We start from the raw sequence: 4728 nt of genomic DNA, 5'->3' as shown, positions 1-4728 counted from the left end.
CAGTCTATTTGCAGAGTTTTTTGACGTGGGTGGGGTGTCAGCTTCACGCAGCTGCGCACGAGTCCTATCATGAAAAAAGGTTCATTGTGCGACCTGAGTAGCGCAGTAACGGGGTGTCTGCAATGGTAACTGCGTTATAGTTACAGTCAAAGTAATTAGTTAGATTACTCGTTAATAAATCAAGGTAACAGCGTTAGTAACGCCGTTACTTTCAACGCCGTTAGTCCCATCACTGGTCTCCTTGAACCCCAGTCGGACTTGGCAGATGGCCGCTCACACTGAGCCTGGTTCTGCTAAGGGTTTCTTGCAGTTAAAAGGGAGTTTTTTCCCCCTCCACTTTGGCTACAAGCATACTTGGTGTGAGGGATTGCCATTGAGTCAGTGCAATCCACTGGTTTTCCTTAGAAAACTATAAATCAATCTGACTGTATGATCTGGTTGAATTTTCTACGCAAAGTACCCCGAGATGGCGTGTTGTGAATTAGTGCTAATTAGTGCTCTATTTCTACCATTAGGACAGAGTCCTGGTGCTTACCTTTGGTCTTTAATCATTTAATTAATAGATTTAGATTCCAGTTTGAGTTTTAGGCTACATTCACACAATTTTCTTATTTTCTTTTCTTGTTCTTGGATGACCACCAGTCTCAAGGGTAAATGGTACATGGACTTGAAGTGCTCGGTGTGTAAGAAGATGATGCCACAGGAAGTTTTCACTCAAGTTTTTCCATATGTATGAATCACTTCAACTGTTTATTTGTAATCAGATGAGAAAAAAAATCATGATAAGCTCTATAGATGAACTATGCCTTAATGTTTGGAATATCATTGTTGCAAGACTTTTACTTTGAATGACACCAACTCATAAAACAGCAAATAGCATGTCGATGAGATTAAATTGACCATTTGCAAGTATTTCTGCTCTGGGTATGAAAAACAGATGTTCAGCTGAAATTCCAAAAAAGGTTAAAAAACAATCCACTGGATTTTGTTTCCAATTTTAAAGACATTTCGCTTCCCATCCAGGAAGCTTTTTCAATTCAAAATATCAGGAAGTGTTGAGTTCAAGGTTTTATACAGTAGCCCAACAAAATCTTCACCAGAGTTCAGCTGAAAACTCCAAAACATTTAGCTTATGCACAAGTTCATAAAAAAAGTCACTTTACCAAAAAGTTATTTCAATGCAGATATACAGACACATTCAAAGTGAGCTTCAGTTTTCCAGTTTGATCCTTGTCATTAAATAACGCAGACAGATTCTGTCATACAATGGGAGAATAGATGGACCTAGTATTTAAGGAGAGTCAGAAAATGGGAAGTTTCAAAACATTTAAATAACAGAAAAATAATAAAACAAAACAGAACAGAAACGCGGGCGGATGAGGATAAGTGGACCGCAGCGGCTGCAGTGAGGCAGGTAAGTGACCACGATCATCTGACAGAAGATGATTATTTGAGTGAGTTACCTGGTTTAACAGTTCAGTCCATCCTCTCGGAGGAAGGCAGGATCTAGCCAATGTCCTCGATGGTGCAACCCCAGTGAGCAGGTAAGAGACAGATCCAAGTCAGAGAAACCGTTCAGAACCGGACAGTTCCGAGATCCAGGAGACTGTACCATGACCAGGGGTTCCGATCCGAACAGGAACATACAGAGCCAGGGTTCCACGAATACACAGAGTGTTCAGAGTTCTATGAGTCCAGCGTGCTCAGTAAGACAAGCGCAGATAAAGACAGGCAGGCTCAGTGGTAGACAGGAGGTGTCATATTTGAAGGTGACTCTGGACGAGGTAAAGGTTTAAGATGTTTATTGAAAAACAAGATAGTGGATGTGAACTGGAAGCTGTAAGGTCTGGTCAGGTTCTGGGCTTCTGCAGAGAAGATCAGACTGGTGAATGTAAGGAAACAGTTGCTGGAGGATTATGGAGGGCTGACACTGAGTGTAGAGAGGCTGTGGTCCGATCTTGGGGGAAGTGTCCCCGGTGGTCCGAGTGCTGACCAGTACTCTCTCCCTGGTGGGTGGTTCGAGTGTGGACAGGCAGGAGAGCGCAGGTAGGAGGGCTGAGCGGTGGATAACCTGACATCCCTCTCGGGTTCCTGGTTGTTTTCAGGCGGGGGGTCCAAGGTCTATGGTTCACGGCTGGGTCCAGGGGTCAGAAACCGGGGTTCTGCAAGAAGAGGTTCAGAGCCGGATTTAGACAAGGGTTTTTAGAATCTCTAGGACAAGGTTTGGGTTTGGTCTGTACCAACGCAGTGGCGTTAACGAACTGACGCCCTCCTCCTGGTTCCTGCTCCTTAAGAAGGGTGGTGATCAGCTCAGATGTACAGTAGTGCACCTGCCCGTCCATCCCTGCAGAGGAGAGAGAGAGAAATCCTGGCCTGCACCCGGATACAGCCCGGAGTGTGACAGGAGGATAGACAAGATCTGGTACCAGGATAAATGCAGAACTTTAAACTGGTCTCCACATTGAAGCTAGGCTTACAGGAATTAAAGTTGACCTTCCCCGCATTCCGAGCCAAAACCCTGAGGGCTCAGCGGAGAAGAGCCGTGACACGATCAGAAGACAGGAGACAAACCCTCTGAATTCACTGGCCTTTAAGACTCAGGACAATAACCAGGAACTTAACTGTCATGAAACAAACATAAATAACTGACACAAAAACATAACAACAATAAAAAAAGAATAGACGAATAATGATCAGGCCCTGATAGCTGGGCTGAACCGTATATATGTCACAGTCTTGGTTTTGTTATGTTTATTTAGAGTATTTAGTTTTACTTTGCTCCTTGTTTTAGTGTTTAAACTATTATTTTGTCATTTTCTTGTTAGTTCCTGTCTTCCAGATTTTCCATTTGTTGTTCTCTGCTGCCCTCTTGTGTCCTCTATCCCTAGCTCTGTTTTCTGCTCTGTCCTCACCTGTTTCTAATCCTCTCGTTAGCTCTCTCTTTGTCTCTGTCCCCCTTAAAATCCCTCCCTCTTCAGTTCCTGTTTGCTGGATCCTCGTCTAACTTCTGTCTGCTTACCTCGTCTCTCCCTGGCTCCTAGTGTTTGGTTTTCCCCTGATGTCTCCTTGGTTCTGGTTCGTTTGTTATTTTTGTTGGATTTTTGATTCCTGTCTCAGTTCCTGTGAACCTCATTAAACCCACCTAAATTCACCTCTGCCTACTTGCCTCTGCATTTGGGTCCTCAATCCCACACCAAATCCTGACAATATATAGCAGAGGAAGCAGGTGAATAAGATAATTAGAGCACGGGGGGGGGGAAATGGCAGGTGAATGAAGTGTTTAAGTAGATCAGGTACCGGGGCTACGATCATTACAGATTCAGCTTATTACTTGTCTTAAGGAATCCCAGCCGGTTGTGGATCAATTCACTGACCTGCAGCAATTCCTCCTTCTTGACAAGAATTAGGCAAGCTCTTTCCAGTAAGAGCAGAGACACAAAAAACCCCACAAATTCACTGATCCATAATACCAAAGTTTTCAGTAATAGCAAATGCCTCCTCCCAGGATAGTGTCACAGCTTAACAGAATTTCAGGCCGCGTGTAGCCACCATGAAGAAAAAACTGAGAGCATATTAATTCAAAAGGGAGGAACTGCTTGTTCTGTCAAATATCCTTAGGGAATCTTTACAAAAATTCCTGTATCCAGATTACGACCTGGATCATCACCAGAATTTAATGAATTGTTCCTTGGCACAAGGGACACACATAAAAAAAAAGAAATAAAACAAAAAAAAACTGCCCATAACTTTTCACGTTATGCTTTACACAGACATACAAACACTCCTAAAAACATAATCTTCTTGGCAGAGTTCACAGGAAGCACTCTCACTCCTGGGCATCTTCAGAACAGTATTTACAGCAAATTTAAGGATCAAATTTCCTGAGAAAGGATGGTTCCTTAACCTTTAGTGATTCATAGCTGTCAAAGTTAATGAGCATGGCAAGGTGAAAGAGTATGGGGGGTGTTGCGGGGTGGAAGTGCACCATTGTCTCGTCTGTTGTGAAAGGGTTCTGCCGTAGTTAATTCTGGTTGCACTAGTGGACCAGCAGATCCACCTCACGCCTCAAAGCAGATTTTCTTTTGTCCTGAATCAGAATGATGACAGTGGAACTGGGAAGAGAACGATAGTTCCATCCAGTAGTGCAGTGGTCCCTGGAGTAGTGGGTATACTCACACTCTTTTTTTGTAGTATTTACTTAATCTCATATAATTTCACCTATTTGATCTCAGAGAAGAAGGATTAAGAAATAACTAAACACTGGCCCACAGACAAACAATTATTGTGAGTGAACTATTCCTTCATCCTGAGTCCATCCACTTGTATGACACCTATTCTGTCACTTAGCAAATCCGTAGTTTCTTTAGTAAACTGTTGCTTTAAACAGCTGATCGCAACAGTTAGTGTGGGCCAATATTAAAATCAACATAACTTAATCAGGAGCAGTTTGTTTGTATTACTGGTCACATAGGATGTCAGGGTTTGCTTGAGGTTTTAAAGACCCAAATTCAGAGGCAGAGGTGAGTTTGTGTATTTTTATGGAGTGTTCACAGGTAACAGAGGCAGGAATCCAAAAATCCAACTTAAAAATTCAAGACAAACCAGAACCACAGAGACATCAGGAAAAAAAGATGCACTAGGAGCCGGGGAAAGACAAGGAGCCGCACAGGGCGAGTTTATATGCGTGACTGCACAAAGACAGGACCATTGAGCTGATTGGTAGCAGGT

This window comes from Cyprinodon variegatus, unplaced genomic scaffold (genome assembly GCF_000732505.1).
Source record: "Cyprinodon variegatus isolate N-32 unplaced genomic scaffold, C_variegatus-1.0 Scaffold247, whole genome shotgun sequence".
NCBI lineage: Eukaryota > Metazoa > Chordata > Actinopteri > Cyprinodontiformes > Cyprinodontidae > Cyprinodon > Cyprinodon variegatus.
The sequence above is the reverse complement of the archived record's forward strand: the minus strand, read 5'-3'. Positions refer to the sequence as shown.